The sequence below is a fragment of the Oryctolagus cuniculus genome, chromosome 10, assembly GCF_051225735.1.
Source record: "Oryctolagus cuniculus isolate XC-2025 breed Fujian yellow rabbit chromosome 10, ASM5122573v1, whole genome shotgun sequence".
Lineage (NCBI taxonomy): Eukaryota > Metazoa > Chordata > Mammalia > Lagomorpha > Leporidae > Oryctolagus > Oryctolagus cuniculus.
Window position 1 is genome coordinate 12,235,506 of NC_142876.1, and position 18,795 is coordinate 12,254,300.

At 35.3% G+C, this 18,795-nt stretch overlaps 1 protein-coding gene across 3 annotated transcripts in view; it reads left to right on the forward strand.

Moving 5' to 3' along the window:
• The first annotated feature begins 1,023 nt into the window (after positions 1-1,023).
• CDH19 (cadherin 19) overlaps positions 1,024-18,795 on the forward strand; it is an 86,663-nt gene continuing 68,891 nt past the window's right edge. For 2 of the 3 annotated variants that reach the window (XM_070049866.2, XM_089304996.1), the window contains exon 1: positions 1,024-1,375. The gene's annotated coding sequence lies outside the window, so the exon portion shown is untranslated. The remainder of the gene's footprint in view (positions 1,376-18,795) is intronic. The other variant, XM_070049868.2, reaches the window with a different exon arrangement.

The window sequence follows — 18,795 nt, forward strand, 5'->3', positions numbered from 1 at the left end:
TGTTTGTTGTTGTTTTTCTAGGTCCTTGAGATACGTTGATAGCTCACTTATTTGGTACCTTTTCAATTTCTTCATGTAGGTACTGATTGCTATAAACTTCTCTCTTAATTCTGCTTTCGCTGTATCCCATAAGTTTTCATAAGATGTATTGTCATCTTCATTTGTTTCCAGAAAGTTTTTGATTTCTTCTACGCCCACTCACTGTTCATTCAGGAGCATGTTGTTCACTCTCCATGTGTTTGCATATGATCTAGAGATTCTTGAGTTGTTGATTTACAGTTTCATTCCATTGTGGTCAAAGAAGATGCATGGTTTGATGTTGATATTTTTGAATTTCCTGAAAATTGCTTTTGGCCTAGCATATGTTCTATGCCATAGGAAGTTCCTATAATCATTCCCCTGTCGTGATAAAAAATGTAAATGTATTAATAATTTCAGCTTTGAATAACTCTTATATATTTCTGAAAATCAAGGCTGTCTCCTAATAGCAATTGCATACTGGAAACTTAAAATATTGTTCTATAGGCACTAACCTAGTTTAAAACACTATCCAGCTTCTCAATCTATCTCTGATTTGGTTCAAAAACAGCTTTTACATGAAAACAACTTGAGTAAAAAGCATGAAGAATGAATTTATGTTTCATAATAAATAACAATAATCATTTTACAAGAAAATCTAATTTTAAATACAAGTAAAATAACTATTTTAAGAAAATCTAAACCAAGGAAGTGAAAAAAATGATGTATTGCGATTTAGACACTGCCCCACCATTATGTATTTTACTTGATTCCAATCTAGAAATGACTGAATTAAGAAACAGCCAGAAGGCATGGATACACATTGGAAAATCTTTCCTCTTTTTAGTAACTTTTGTGCCTGCTTTGAAGTGATCATTTGTCTCATCAGCTAATCCCCAAGCAGAGGGCATGTCCTTTCCACTTGTGAATTCTCTTACATAAGTTGAATTCCCTCCTTGTCACCTCAAGCCAATAAGTACTTTATTTTCTTTTTGCTTGTTGTTAGGAAAAAGAAAAGAAAAAGATAATCAGTTCATGCTACTTGCTTAGCTGTCTGCATTTTAATTCTGGACAATGAGCGAGTATCAGAGTGCCCTTATGATATTTTGCACAAAAGGCTCAGTGTTCACGGCTCTACTCAGAGAACCTAAAATAGCAGTCAGTAAGCAGTGACATACTGACAGTGTTGTGGTACTAAAGGCACAAGTGTCTGCAACTCAGAGCAATGTGGTGCATGGAAAGTTTGCTGAGGAGCCTGTGAGGATATAAGAAAGCTCTTTCCTACAACTCCTCTTGCATCTCACACAAAGTTTGAACTTCAGAATCTTCAGAAATCCTACGACTTGAAGCTACCCAGGTAAGTCTGTGACAGTCAGGCTTATTCTGATTTATATAAATCCTGTTTTAATGAATAGATTGGACCAAAAAGTACTTGGAAAACTTGCGAGTCTGCACTTCATCCAAAAAAAAAAAAAAAAAAAAAAAAAACTTTCTAAATATTTTGAACTCATGGTGTGCTGACTCTCCCAAAGCAAGACTATGCAGGGACCATCTTTCTCTGCATCTTAGATTGAGTGGCAAAACCTGAATGCATCCTCAGAAACCCAGATCTTAAGTATAGTGAAGGGTAGTAGGGCTCAGTAGCTTTTTCTTTCTCCAGGACTTTATTTTGTATCTATCATGTATTTTCCTCTCTACCAACAGCCTCTATGAAGAGTGAATTTGTCTTCCAGAGTTTCCAGACAGTATTTATTTAGGAAATAAATATTTTTAGTTTAATGGTAACATTTTTTAGTAAATGTTATTCTGAATGAAACTTTCCACATGCCTGAATAGCACAGTACTTAAGTTAGCAAATAGTTTGCTGCTTATTATTTATCATGTTTTTTGTCTATCAAACTTTCTACTAATAGTTAAGAATTCTTAAAGAACAAAATTTAAACCATTAAAATGCGATAAAATTCTATCAAAAGCAAAATATTGGGTATTATTATAATTAAAAATATTTCCTAATGTGTGTATCTGCATATGTACAGTTAGCTATGTGATTATTATACCCATTGTACATAATGTAAAGGCTCATTCATTAAATATGAAGGGTATAAATGTAAAATTAAGAAAATAAAAAAATGTAAAAGGCATTAAATACTATTTAATTTCACCTTTGGTGCCATTAATTTCTGTGGTTTTCTAGATTTTATTAATATTTCAAAGTAAGTTTCCAAAATGAATTTATAAATGTATAAGTAGAATATTTAAAAAATGAAGTATTCAGCAACAAAAATATCTAAATAGAATGCAAATGCTTGTTTTTAGATAATGCAAATTTATACTTTAGCTCTATACATATTTGAAACAATGCACTTGTTGATAAAGCACTTAGAATTAACATTAGAAATTTAATAACTTTTCTATTTATTGTTTGATATGTACAATATAAAAAAACTATATGCATTATATAATTTTACCTCAAATTCTAAATATTTCAAGTATTTTACATATCACAAATATAGATGCTTACCATATTTTCTATTTGAAAATGGTTATTTTCAAAGTGACATGAACATTTCTATTTATTTGTATAATAATAATTTAAGTTTTTTCTAAAACAATAAACATTTGAAACTTACAATTCAAGGATTATTCATAATTTTTAAATAGCCTGTTCATGTACAATACAAATCAATTGACTTCTTTTTCTACACATGTGTTTATTTTCAACTTCAAGCTATATAAAAACTAATAAACTATATAAGATCACTTTATAAATTATAACTGTATATTACAGTGTCATATTTTAGTAATGTCTTTGCTTTATTTATGCTTTACTGAAACACTTATGTGTGCACACAAATGTACCCACAACTTCATGCCCCTGATTTTTCTTAAAGCATTTTTTACCAACTAATACTTTTGTTCTGTTATATTTGCCACTTTGGAATCTTTCCAAAGTACTTATCCCCAGGAAATATTTGTGTTCTGCTTCCAAAATAATTTTATTAAATTATAATAGATGTAAGACATGTTTCCACAATGTATACAAATGTCTTTCATGAATTCAATTTTATTAATGTTTACTTATATAAGGTTAATGAATTTTCTTTATTTTATATATACAGATTTAATAGTATAATACTTCCCACCCTGCTCTCTTTCCTGCCCACACTTCTACACTCCCTCCTTCTTTTCTTCTTAGTTTTCTAAAATGTTTGCAATGACATAATCAGTTTATTTTATAATTGCAAGCTTAGCCTTCCACCAAATAAAGAATTCAACAAGGAGTGTAGACAAGGGCAATAAACAGCATCAAGTCTCAAAATGTCAATTTCATTCATTGAGAAATCAGACCCATTTTCCATAAATTTCTCATAGTTTTGTTGTAAGTAATTTGAATACACACTGTTTTCCTGTCACTCATTGTAACCATGGATTCGTTCCCTGTCACATTATGATTAAGGTGTTATAGGGAATTGTTTAAATCGTTGTAGGGAATTGTTATTGAGTTGTAATGTGATATGGATATATGTGTTACCCTGTTTAGAAGGACATATTGACCTTCTGAGATGCCTTCTTTTTGTTCAGATTTATTGCTACTGACCTAATGTTTGAAAATAGTGCTGGTAAATAAGGGAAAAATGGAATTTTTATATTTTCTCGTCAGATGATTTTCTTTAATATCCATGGTTTCCTAATACCTGTATTTTCTCTTTTCATTACAAAATGAGTAGTAATAGGTATGGAATTGAATCATAACCTTTTGAAATTTTCTGTCAGTGTTGAAGACAACTCCATGATTTGAAGATGAATTACTTGTGCCAATGTGATGAGAAAGGTGATTCACAGGTTAAAACCAAAACAAGGGGAGGGCATTTGATACAGCATTTAAGACGTTGGTGAAGACACCCGTGTCCCATAGCAGAGTGCATGGTCCTGCATACAAGCTTCCTGCTAATGTTTACCCTGGCAACAGCAGAGAGTGATGACTGAAATACCCAAGTCCCTGGCACCCGCATAGGAAACATACTGAGTTCTTGGCTCCAGGCTTCAGTGGGCCTGGCTGTTGCAGGCAATTGAGCGAACTGCTTGATGGAGCATTCTTTCTCTCTCCTCTCTCTCTTTCTCCATCACTTTCTCTCTCTCTCTCTCAGTTACTTACATACTCTTACTACCATTCAATTGAGAGACTCCAGCTAGATGCTCTAAAAGCTGTTTTTCTAACCTCATTACAATTCAAATTTGTTTCAAATGATGCATGCCTTCTTGAAGATTCTGGTATTATTAAGAGATTCATTGTTTCACTTTACACAATGCTTTGGCTTTAGAAAAGAATCAAAATTTTAGTCATAAACTGTCACATTAATTACGCAACAATCACATTCAGAATCTTCAAAGTTAATCTTTAGATTAAAGCAAAGTACATAATATGCAGAAACCCTACTTGGACATTTCAAATCAAATGGGAAATGCTATTTTCTACAGTAGCTGATCAACATACAGCATCAAAGCATCCAAACTGTACCTGTTGTTTAATTCCAAGAATCTATATCACACATGGGCTCTGTAACTTCACAAGATAGTATATTAAAGCGAGAGCAATTTTGGCATACCACCACTTAAAAGATACACATCCCACATCAGAATGCCAGTTCAAGACTTGGCTATTCCACTTGCAATCAAGCTTCCTGCTTGTGAGGGACACGTAGACTGCTTCTATCTCTCTACTGCTGTTAGTAATGCTGCAGTGAATGTGTGAGTAGAGATATCTATTTGATGCAAGGACTTTTTTTTATAGAGTTGGTTAGATCGTATTGTTCACAGAAATAAAGTGGAACAGAGGTTTAAAGATAATGATTTAAATTTGATATTTGAAATGCTTTGTGGAGTATGATTCTGTAGCTTTGGATATTATGGATCATCTTTGAAGCCATGAACTCTAGAGTAGTTTATGTGGAGAATGACAAAAAAAAAAAAAAAAAACACCCTTATAAATGAACAAAATGAAAGAATAAAACAAAATTTGAAAAAAAAATCTTGAAAGCCCATTTTTTTCTTTTTTATAATTTTTTTATTTATTAGACAAGTAGAGTTACAGACAGTGAGAGAGAGAGCCAAAGGTCTTCCTTCTGTTGGTTCACTCCCCAAATGGCCACCACTGCTGCCACTGCGCCGTCCGAAGCCAGGAGCTGGGTACTTCCTCCCGGTCTCCCATGCGGGTGCAGGGACCCAAGCACTTGGGCCATCCTCCACTGCCCTCCTGGGCCATAGCAGAGAATTGGACTGGAAGAGAAGCAACCGGGACTAGAACCTGGCACCCATAAGGAATGTAGGCGCCTCAGGCGGAGGATTAGCCATGTGAGCCACGGCGCCGGCCGGAAAGCCCAGTTTTCATTAAATAAGTCAATGAACTGAGATAGAAATTATTGAGGTGAAGGAGGAAAAAAACGATTTGAGAAGTCAAGAAAAGAGGACTGGGGCTGGCTTTGTGGCATAGTAAGCCACCAACAACACTGCGTCACTGCATCCCTGGCAACACTGGCATCCCATGTGGGCACCAGTTTAAGTCTCGGCTGCTCCACTTCCAATCCTACTCCCTGTAATATACCTGGGGAAGCAGCAAAGATGGCCCCTGCACACATTTGGGATACCTAGAAGAAGCTCTTGGCACAAAGCTTCTTCCTAATCAAGACCCAGCCCTTGTGGCCATTTGAAGAGTGAGCCTGCAGATGGAAGACCTCTCTGGCTCACCTTCTCTCCCTCTGTAATCCTATCTTTCAAATAAATAAAATAAATATTTAAAAGAAGAAAGAAAAGGGAGGATTTGTAAACAGAGCAGAGTTATGATGAAGGCATCAATGTGCATTGACATTGTGATATTAATTTCAAAAAGAAAAGAAAGGAAAATATGCATTAAAATTGTTAAAGAAATAAAGGGATCTTGATCTGGTTGCATTGAGGAAGAAATCTAGAAAATGCTGTGCTGAAGAAAGATGAGAGACCATGGAGACAGTGAGTAGACATCTATTCTGTACAGCATTTCCCCTCATTTCTTTGGAATCCAGTTTTGGGTGTTGTGCCTCTGTAATTAATTATCTAAATCTGTGATCTTCTCTGCCCTGGGAATACTTCTTTGGTCTTCTTACTTAGATATATTTCCGAAAATTATCCTCCAAGAGTTTTCCACCTTTAAGAAAGTATCTTGGTTTTGTATTTGCTATTACCTGAAGGTTCCATGTGCAGAGCATGCTATGCTGCTTTCATGGGAGGATTATCTTCTCTCATTTCTCAATGGACTGTATGCATTTATCTTTGTATTCATTTATTTGGTTCTCTATCACCTCTGAAAATTGTTACTGCTTCATTTTGGTCGCATTTGATGTTTTCTATTTGCTTTTGCCCTTTTTCTTTCTCTTGCAATCTCTCCCCAAGTGGAGCTTCATTTAAATATGGGAAACACGAAGTTAAAGAAATTGCTTGCAAAAGTTCCCTAAATATTATTGTGACTTTTCAATGGACAGTCTGTATTTTTCCACTAAAGATAAATAGGTAGGTGGATAGGTAGATAAATGTAAAATTCTAAGTTGCTTGAAGTCTTTCATGTTTCTTCTAATTTCTACTTGGATATGATCATGGCTCTACACAATAAGAATTTCAATCTTCTGATCTTTGGATTTTCTTAGGCCTTATAACTATTGATTGATTCATACCTATTTATTTCTGTTGTAAAATTCTGATTTTCAGATAATAGAATTTGTTCCCTAGCATTAGGTATTAAGTATGAATTATTTAAAAGCAATCTATGATTATGGAATATCTCACTCTATACATATAAGGCAACTGCTGTTTTTTCCCAAACTTCCATAATTTATTTGTGGGTTGTTGGGGTCTTCAAATACTACTTTTTCATCAAACCTTATTTAAAGTGTTTACCGTCCTGAAGTTTTTTTGTTACTATTGTTATTGTTTAAGTGAGAAAAGTATTTGTTTGTTAAAAATAATTTATTACGTTTTGACTGACAATCAAGGGAAGTATGGGATGTTCATTGTATTTCCCTTAACTGCTGTTCAGTGGAATACTTGCATGTACTCCACTTTTGTCTTCACACTGCATGAATTCACACATGCATATGGGATTAAGGACAGGGTTTTTATTTATTCAGGCACAGTTTTCTTATGTGTAATGCAACTTTAATTATGCCTGTTCATGAAAAATAAATAGATCTAGCTACTTGTGAAGATAAATTTTACTTAGGACCAATTAACAGATGAGTGCCGTAAAACATAAGACAGTAATCAAAATTGTCACAGTTCCTCAATTCAGTTATATAGATATGATAACCTAATGCCAAACAGGAACTGTGACAGGATGAAGAAATAGAACACTTTTGAATTTGCTATTATCATATGCCATATGATTATATGAAAAAGATTATATGAAAAAGATTATAATGGAAAAATTATGAAAATGTATTCATTGTCACTTGTTAAGGACACATAACAAATTTGAAACTGATATTTGCTAATTTCCTAATTCCTATTTTGTGAAAAGCATAATATTTATATCAGCATGTAGCTAGGTACAGGTGAAAAAAAAAAACTCCCAGACATTGCTGATATTCCTTTGAAGTTCAATATAATTTTAAATTATTAAAAATATACCTGGAAAACACATGACATTTGTTAACTTTAGATAAAAAATTTTGAAAAAAGAAAAAAAATATATCTAGAAAATAGGAATCAAAGTTCTCTTTTAACCCATCACTTTAATTTCTGGACATCTTTACTAGAGAAACTTGCTAACATGCATTCAAAGAAACACTCACAAAGTTGTTTATTGAACATTGTTCGTAAGTTGAAGATGACTGGAGCTACCTCAGTTTTTGGGAGCTATGTAGACTTTTATTATATCAAGTAAAATGAATATCCTAGGTGTACATATATCAGTGTAGGTAAATTTAAATCACTGATTCAATATTGAAGTTGAGTAAAGTTCTATGTGACTTATAGTTGTTGCAGTTTTTAAAATGCTGAAATCAGTTTATATATAAATAATTATAATTCTTAAAGCCAAGTAAATAAATCTCTTCATATACAGGCTAGTAAGTGTGTTTTAAAGATTGAGGTATAAGGTATAATATTTAGCCATTTAAAATGAATTACACTAAAACATAATAGCACAATAATCTCTGGAAAATTTTGTAACACTCATTGTGCTTCAGATTAAAAACAGGGACAAAGATTGAACATCCAGTGACCACTGAATTTTACATGGAATTATAATTTTTTCAATGTGCATCTATAATAATATGTTTATTTATATCAGGGTAATTAAAGTATTATGAAAAAATTGTGCATAGATTTTTTTAAAAAATATGATTTATTTTTATTTATTTAAAGGCCAAGGAGAGTGAGAAAAAAACTTCCATTGCAGGCTCAGTACTCAAATGTCTAAAATGTTTGGGGCTGGGTCAAACTGAAACCAGGGGCCACGAACTCATTCCAGGTCTTCCACAAGTATGGCAGGGACCCAACCTCTTGAACAATTACCTGCTACTGGAATCAGAAGCAGAGGAAGGATTTTAACTACAGCAATCCCGTATGAGATATGGGCATTCCAAGTTGTACCTTAAACATTGTGTCAAATTTTTCCACCAAAAACTGTAAAGGAATTTTGAAAATGTTTTGCAACAAAATGAGTATTTTTTGTAGTACCTCACCAGCAATTTTTATGCCGTTTAAATAATTCCTACTGTTGCTTGAGTCTCAAGATATTCTACCATAAATAATTGAGAATAATTCTCCAGTACATGTATATCAAAAATTATTTTTGAAAGTATTGCAATTACTACTAATACAGAAAAACTCTTTGAATTTAAGTTCATCTTTTTAAAAAAGATGTATTTACTTGAAATTCAGAGTGATAGAGCAAGAGATTTGCATCTGCTGGTTCACCTCCCAGATGGACACAAGCGCTGAATCTGTTCCAGTCCAAAGCCGGAGCACAGAACTCAGTCCAGGTCTCCCATATGAATGACAGGCTTAGAGAAGCCAAGATCACACCAACACTGCCTTGTGGGATGATGGCATCACAAGACACAGCTTAATGCCCTGTGCCACAATGCCAACCCCTCATCTTTAATCATATATGTCCTTTTTGTATTTAGTACTGTTAATTACTTTCTTATTACCGAGCATGAAAACAGATATTTCTTTATAATCACAAATTAACACTTTTATTTGTCTCATTTTTAACTATGACATGCTTAATTTTGTGTTAATATGAAAAATTTGCAGTATGCTTGCCACCTCATAGGAATATTGCATATGCCAATAACTATATTCATGTATTTGTGTATCTCTGTGCCCATTCGTGTGAACAATAATCAATAATGATTCCAGAAGAAAAAAAAAAGTAAAGTCCCAACTAATTAGCTAAGGAAAAAAGGTAATATGCACTTCAGGAAAAACACCTGAAATTGTTTTTTTTTTTTTCCAGAAAATCTTAATTTTAAGATTTTATTCATCAGATATCTGAAAATGAAGATTTCTTACAAGTTTGTGCTTTTAATGGGTCACCCAACTAATATTAATATTTTATATATTGTAGGAATGCATGTGAAATATCCTGGCATTAAATGTGCAAACAGTGAGTCTAGAATGCACCACAAAAATAAGGAAATGACAGAAAATATAGAACACAATTCAAAATGAAAATTTTAAGCATTTGTTTTTAAAAATTGTGAAGGAATGACAGAATGACTAATGTAGTACCTAAAGTTGTGGAGCAAATATTTTAGAAAAACTAGTGATGAGCTGAATTGAGGAAACCAAGCTTTCACGAAGAACAAAAATAAATTAGCAGAATTAAAGTTGTGAGGATTTGTAGCCTGGTTGTAGGCTCTAGTGTCTTATCTGGGAAATGGCTTACCTCAGACTGTCCTCTGAAATTCCTGGGCACACAGCATTTCTCCTGTATGCTGTATGCAACCTCCTGTATTCTCGCTTTCTCCTGTGTTTGCTTGAGCAAGGCATTTTATCCCTTTCTTTACTCTGATATGTCTTCACTCCAGCTATGATCTGTAGCTGGCTTTGCTGACTCTTTCTCTCATGAGATTATGTAAACTCTTATTGATCTTATTTCTCTTTTGAAATTGAGATATTTAGTATCTCATCGGATTTCAAGGAATGAGAATACAAGAGTTACCACTTATGGTGCTAGGGACATCGTTGATGATTTTATTAGCTTGAATGATAGTCCATTTTATGTTAATGAAATAACTTTCCAGTTCTCAGGAGTCTTACACCACAAAATATTTAGTGGGAATAAGTAGGGGTGCGGCATTAAACTTCCACTGTCGACTATGACCTAAGCTTGGAGGACAAGCCACTGTCTCATAACTATAGCATCTGATTGTAATATACAGGGAGCTAAAGACAATAAAAATTAATAAGCTATTCAGGATCTCAGTTCTAAACTAATAGACATCACATTTGTTCATATTTCATTAGCAAAATTAGTAACAACATAACCTAATTTTTTTGGCAAGAGGGACATCGGTAAACAATTGTATACCTAAAACCATGATCAAAAGATACTAGTTTTTTTTAATTCTCTTATTATTTTATATCTTAGTAACAAACATTTCAGCAGAATAAATATTTAGAGTTTCAAGATCACTAGCAATCAGGGAAATGCAAATCAAAACCACAATGAGGTTTCACCTCACCCCAGTTAGAATGGCTCACATACAGAAATCTACCAACAATAGATGCTGGAGAGGATGTGAGGAAAAAGGGACACTAACCCACTGTTGGTGGGAATGCAAATTGGTTAAGCCACTATGGAAGTCAGTCTGGAGATTCCTCAGAAACCTGAATATAACCCTACCATAAAACCCAGCCATCCCACTCCTTGGAATTTACCCAAAGGAAATGAAATTGGCAAACAAACAAGCTGTCTGCACATTAATGTTTATTGCAGCTCAATTCACAATAGCTAAGACCTGGAGCCAACCCAAATGCCCATCAACAGTAGACTGGATAAAGAAATTATGGGACATGTAGTCTATAGAATACTATACAGCAGTCAAAAACAATGAAACCTGGTCATTTGCAAAAAAATGGAGGAATCTGGAACACATCATGCTGAGTGAATTAAGCCAGTCCCAAAGGGACAAATATCATATGTTCTCCCTGATTGGTGACAACTAACTGAGCACCAAAGGGGAAACCTGTTGAAGTGAAATGAACACAATGAGAAACAGTGAGTTGATCAGCCCTTGTCCTGACTATTGATGTACAATGTAATACTTTATCCATTTTAGTATTTTTTTGTTCTACTTAAAAATATTGGTTGAACTCTGTAATTAACACACATTATTCTTAGGTGTTTAAATTTAACTGAAAAGTGATCCCTGTTAAATATAAGAGTGGGATAAGAGAGGGAGGAGACGTACAATTTGGGACATGCTCAATCGGATTTGCCCCAAATGGTGGAGTTAGAAATGTGTCAGGGGATTCCAAGACAATACCATCAAGGTTGCATGTACCAATGCCATCTCACTAGTCCAAGTGATCAATTTCAGTTCACAATTGATCATACTGATAGGTCTAAGAGTCAAAGGGATCACACAAACAAGACTAGTGTCTGCTAATACTAAAAGATAGAATCAAAAAGGGAGAGAACGATCCAACATGTGAAGTGGGATGCACAGCAGACTCATAGAATGGCAGATGTCCTAAATAGCACTCTGGCCTCAGAATCAGCCCTTAAGGCATTCAGATCTGGCTGAAGAGCCCATGAGAGTATTTCAGGCATGGAAAGCCAAGACACTCTGGAAAAACAAACAAACAAACAAACAAACAAAAAAACAACTAAATGAAAGTTCTCTGTGAGTGAGATCCCAGTGGAAAGAACAGGTCTTCAAAGAAGGAGGTACCTTTCTCTGAAAGGAGGAGAGAACTTCCACTTTGACTATGACTCTGTCAGAATAAGATCGAAGTCAGCAAACTCAAAAGGCTTCCATAGCCTTGGCAACTCATGACTAGAGCCTAGGGAGATTACTGATGCCATAAACAAGAGTGTCAAATTGTTAAGTCAACAACAGGAGTCACTGTGTACTTACTCCTAATGTGGGATCTGTCCTTAATGTGTTGTCCAATGTGAAGTAATGCTGTAACTAGTACTGAAACAGTATATTATACTTTGTCTTTCTGTGTGGGTGCAAACTGATGAAATCTTTACTTAATATATACTAAATCTATCTTATGTATATAAAGATAACTGAAAATGAATCTTGATGTGAATGGAATGGGAGAGGGAACGGGAGATGGGAGGGGTGCTAGGGAAGTTATGGGGGGGAAGCCATTATAATCCATAAACTATACTTTGGACATTTATATTTACTAAATAAAAATTTTAAAAAATGCAAAAAAAGAGTTTGGAACAATTTATGAAATCCTAAAAGGCTGAACGCTAACACATTCTTAGAGTCATAGTGTGGACTAATTAGGAGAAGATGATAACAATTAAAATTTGAACTTTAGAAGAACCAATTTCAACTAAGTAATTTTATTTGTAACTTTGTAACTTTTGGAGGTGTTTGGGCCTCTATATTTTGAAATTTTCATTTGCTGCTCCTTACACAGGTTTTTTTTTTTTTTTTCCTGTCCAATTGGTCGTGAAGTTTTTTCAATTACCCTCCAGTTACCATTGATTCTCTTACTCATATTATTCCTTTCTAGATAAGAGAATCAGTGTGAGTGTTGAGTCGGGTCAACACCTTCCAGCAGGAAGGTGCAGTCAATATTGCAGGGTGCTCAATGGGAGAAAGAGAAAAACCATTTCAATGTCCTGTAACTGTAGATGTCTCTTAGCATTTATTAGAATATTCAAAGCATTTCCATGAAAACGAACATTGTTATCATTAATGATTAAAGTCACACTGTAAAATAAATATAAATACAAAGGCAGGTAATGAAATGTGAAATAAGATAATGGGTGGTAGATATTTCCAAAGACATTCAGCCAGAACAATTAAACCAGGAGTTTATTTTCTTTAGTTAACATTTTTATAAAATTAATTTCCTTACTTCTGTTGTCAAGGTATTAAATAGATTCATGAAAATATAGAACACCTTTTTGAAATGAGTGTTGAGGCAATGTATGTATAATAAAAGTAAATTCAAGGTATAGTATAACACCTGCCAACAACCATTATGCCACTATTCTCTAAGGTATGATAGTGGTGCCTATGAAATAAAAAAGGGGGAGGGGTAGCAGTTAATAGGCACACAATTGCTTCCATTTTAAAATTTTTATTATTAACCCTTAACTCAGAAGATAGAAAAGTGAAACATTTCTAACTACTTCCCCAGCAATAATAGTACCACTCTTGACCTCACAAGCCATATCTTTCTATGTGTTTCACATTAAAGATATATAGAATTTGCTTGCTTCAAGCATTTAGATCCTAACGTTTCAATATAAGAAGTTAGATGTTCTTCTTTCAATTGATGGAAGGAGTCTTTGCAGTTTATCTTTCAATAGCTTTGTAGAATAAGTTTTCCTGTAATTTTTGAAAGCTTTAGAACTCCCTAATTACCACAAATTGTAAATCTTATGACATATCATTTTGGCCAAACCTACTCAATAGCTTTCTAAAGATGGAGACATTATATTAATTGCCATCTGCTTTCCTCTGTGAGAAGCTGGGCTTGGTGGAGCTCATAGTGCTGCGTTCCACAGCCATCCAGAATGCATTATATTTTATACGTTTTCACAGATGGAATAATTATCTTTATATAACCAAGAAGAGGTCATAGAAAAGACAATTACTAATTAGATTCCGTCTCAAACTGTATAAGTGCATAGATGATAATATTTTTCATCCCTTAAGTCATAATTAGTCTTCTTTGAAAATATAATTGTTCTGAGTCACACTGGGATCATTTTCAGCTTCTATATGTCCATGCACTATCATGTATTGCTTCAAGCATAACAGTGTTTATTTGTCATAGTCACTTAGCCATGCTTAGAAATAAAATAATGGTATTCAAGTACCCTAAACTATTTTTACAAAGTCATTTATAAAAGTCTGTGTGTATATTTTTCCAGAAATAAAAAGAGCTGATCATTCAAATCTGTGAAATATTGAAATGAATAAATCTTTAACATCCATCTATTGGCAGCTATTTTTTCTCTGAATGTAGCAAATACGTAGAGTACAAAAAGGAGCATCCCTTGATACACACCCAGCTAAACTGACATCTTGTGGTTTGATTGTTGTTGTGGACCCTTGTCCAACCCCGTGAGGAACAGTGACCTATCTGTCTTATACTTGTAGAATTATTTTCTGAGAAGAGCATTTAGCCTGTGATTGTAGTGTAAATTGAAATCTTATTTTTGCAAAACAATTAAAAGTAAAAGAAAGAAAGGAAGGAGTCCAAAGGGAGGAAAGTATCATTGTATTCTTGGAATCTTATCTGTGAAACTTTTGAACTATGATCTGAGTATATATTAATAAATAAATAATTACAAACATTTTAACATAGCATCTACTTTATATGAGAAAATATTCTGGGTTCAGCAACTCCTTTCATCATAAATACAATTGTGCAGTCAACATCTATGTAAAACATTATTATTGTTATCCTGGATTTTCATGTGAAATAACCAAGGATTCCAAGATTTTTTTTTAAAGATTTATTTATTTATTTGGAAATTAGAATTACATAGAGAGAGGAGAGGCAGAGAGAAAGAGAGAGAGAGAGAGAGAGAGAGAGGAAGAGAGAGAGAGAGTTCTTCTATCCGCAGGTTCACACTCCAATTGGCTGCAATGGCCGGAGCTGCGCCGATTGGAAGCCAGGAGCCAGGAGCTTCTTCCAGGTCTCCCACGCTGGTGCAGGGGCCCAAGGATTTGGGCCATTTTCTTCTTCTTCTTCTTCTTCTTCTTTTTTTTAATATTATTATTTTTTGATAGGCAGAGTGGACAGTGAGAGAGAGAGACAGAGAGAAAGGTCTTCCTTTTGCCATTGGTTCACCCCCCCCCCCCCCCAAGGCTGCTGCGGCCAGCGCACCACGCTGATCCGAAGCCAGGAGCCAGGTGCTTCTCCCGGTCTCCCATGCGGGTGCAGGGCCAAAGCACTTGGGATGTGCTCCACTGCCTTCCTGGGCCACAGCAGAGAGCTGGACTGGAAGAAGGGCAACCAGGACAGAATCTGGCACCCCGACTGAGACTAGAACCCCGGGGTGCTGGCGTCGCAAGTGGAGGATTAGCCTAGTGAGCAGCAGCGCCAGCCTTGGGCCATCTTCTACTGCTTTCCCAGGCCATAGCAGGGAGCTGGATCGGAAGTGGAGCAGTCAGGTCTTGAACTGGCGCCCATATCAGATGCCGGCACTGCGGGAGGCGGCTTTACCCACTATGCCAGAACGCCAGCTCCCCAGAAGGCTTTTGCTCAGGGTTGTGCAGCTATTAGGTGTTGGGCTGTGTTAGCTATTCATTCATCCTTGCTCTACCTGTGATGCTTTGAATTCCACGAAGGTACCTTGGAGTATCTAGGTATTTAGGAATCACTAGAGAATCATTTGAGAATGATTTTCTGTATTTTCACTATGGTGTCAGGTAACCTTTATTATAAAAGTAATTTTAAATTTTATCTTATGCAGATGTATATATTAATTGGATAAATATTAAAAATACAGATACATGTGAAGAAAATTTTAATCTATTTGATTTCCCTCAATTCAGTCAAGATTCTGCTTTTTAGAGCACAGTCCTCCAGATTTTCTAAAAGTAAAGGAATTATTTTGTATTTACTTTTTTAAAATTTATTTTTAAAGGTTTACTTCTGCATTTTAAAGGCAGAGATTTAAAGAGAGAGGGAGAAAAAGAGATCTTCCATCTGCAGATTCACTCCCAAATAGCCACAACAATGAGGGCTAGACCAGACCAAAACCAGAATCCAGGAGCTTCCGCTGGGTCTGTCATGTGGTACAGGGACCCAAATACTTGGGTCATCTTCCATTGCTTTCCCAGGTGCATCAGCAGGGAGCTGGATCAGAAATGCAACAGCTGGTAAAGGAACTGGTGCCCACATGGGATTCTGGTGTTGCAGGTGGGAGCGTAACCTGCCACGCCACAATGCTGGCCCCTGTTTTGTAGTTTCCAATTCCTTACTTTCATCTAGCAAAAAAAGAACTTTATAGCACCAGTGGGTGACTATATAATGGTAACATAAATTGAAAGGTTTTTATTCACTTCTTTTCCAGTTGAGATATCGGGTTTATGCATCTTCTGCTGTGGAAAGAAAATACACTTGGGGAGCCTGTGTAAGGAGAAAAAAAGTGGGAGAAAGGATTTCAGAAAATGAGGTTTCATCCATTGGAACCTATCATTTATTCTAGGGCATTTTTCACAACAGGCTCACCATGGCAGTGCTTAGCTCCATGCTGCTTGTTAGTTCTCAGGTTTCCCCAGCACTCAGGTGCAGAGGTCAGGACACCCAGCTCAGATCTGCAGTGGCTCTTCTTGCTGCGCATCCAAGGACATCACACGAACAGTGAGTGGGGAGGGCTGTGCAGAGGATATTCTGAGCCACGTTGCTTTAGCTGTAGCACAGGGCTGAGTCCTGTGTGGCAGTAAATATGCAAAATAGATACTTAATGGGAGTTCAAAAATGGAACAGGGTAAGATCATTCGCATTCTAATCCTGTGGAATGAAGGTTTTTGGAAACAAGAGTTGGCACATGCTTTATTACAATTTTTGGTCCAGAAATATTGCTTCGTTCTCACTAACATATGCAAGCTATTTCCACTCACATTTCTTTCCATATTTCCTACTACTGGATGTGACAGCACCATTCAAAGCATTTATATATCGCATCACCCACGAAACTGCCACATTTCCCTTCGTTTTTAAGAGATCACAAACAGGGTTACCCTTCTTTATTTATCCCACCAGCACCTCCCAGCTTCAACGTTTGTGCTTCACTACACAGACACCAAATTTGTCATTCTGACTTATTCTTCTATTTTCTTTTTCTGACCATGGAGTTCTTAAGAAAAATGGGGAAAATGTGCTAAAAACTGATAATAGAAAACACTTTATAATATCTAGTTTCAAGAATGATCTGAAAGTTACAAGGAAACATGTGGAACTTCATTCAGTGTTAACAAGGTGAACTTTCGGTGACAGGTGTCATAGTGCTAGCTATCAATGTACTTTTCCTTCTGTCCAGTAAAGCACCATGTATGTTACATACTTGACATCTGTAAGAAGAGGTTTCTAGTCTAGTTCTCCTTATGAGCAAATGAATAAATGTTAGGCCTTTTCTCTCCTCTCCTGAAATTTCTTAAGTACTGTGCTACTTGATGAATTATATATTTTAAGATACAATTAGTACTTTATGTAATAAACGTTTATTAATTAACACAGGTGCAGCAGTACATCAACATGATATGCACTGTTAGATGTGTTTTTCCTCCGTGTTGAAATATTTTACAAGTTGCTATTAATGTGCTCACTGACTGGAAGATATAACCAGGATTACAAATGCAGGACATAAATGTCACTGCTGGTTTCTTGTGGGCTGGTTTCTGACACAACTAGGTGGTGAGGTTTTCCTTACTTGCCTGGGTTCATGCTGAAGCGCTTCCTCGTCTGGCAGTGCTGACAGCTGTCACCAGTCCTCAATCAGAAGTGGACACTTATCTGAAATATTTTGTTCTTCCTCTGAAATGTGTGAGCATTATAGTATGTTTGGGATAATAGGAAACTTTACATAAAGCCACAATATTTCATTATTTAGATGTAACTACTACCCTTTCAAATATTTTTGTAGAATGATTAATATCAGCAGATTAAAATTACAGGATAATCACAGGTGTTTTTATTAAAGGATAGCATTTTAACTTTTAATTTCAATCCAAGTATGAAATATTAAAAATATGCACATAACATAAAACCCAGAGAAGACAATCTTCCTTATTTTTGAATATTATTATTTGATATATTTAGTTTAGGTTGTTTTAAAGGAAGGAACACATGACAGATCTTTGTAACTTCAAAGTTTAATATAAATTTCACTTCCTACTAGTATGGTAATTACTATAAAATGTTAAGCATCTGTTTTCTGCTTCTAGACTTACTCATTTATAGAATACATTGAGGGCATCAAATATTGTTACCTTATATAGTTGAAACACTTATAAAATTGATATAATATGGTATTTTAACTTATGGTTTATTTTTCAAATTTTGTCTGTGTTAATCCAATTTATTTGCTCCTCAGTGAATAAACTTGATCATTTATTTAGTTATGGAGCAATAAAATATAACCAATGGTTATATATATATTAAACATACAGGGGCCGGTGCCTTGGCTTGCTTGGTTAATCCTCTTCCTGTGGAGCCGGCATCACATATGGGTGCCGGGTTCTAGTCCTGGTTGCTCCTCTTCCAGTTCAGTTCTCTGCTGTGGCCCCGGAAGGCAGTGGAGAATGGCCCAAGTGCTTGGGCCCCTGCACCCGCATGGGAGACCAGGAAGAAGCACCTGGCTCCTGGCTTCGGATTGGTGCAGCGCGCTGGCCACAAATGGCCTTAGCAGCCATTTTGGGGGTGAACCAACAGAAGGAAGACCTTTCTCTCTGTCTCTCTCTCACTGTCTAATTCTGCCTGTCAAATAAAAAAATACATTAAGGTACACTGTTTTGTCAAGTTAGTTTCCAAAATGATTGTGTAGATTTTTAATTGAATTAGTTTTGTGTATAATTTAAATTC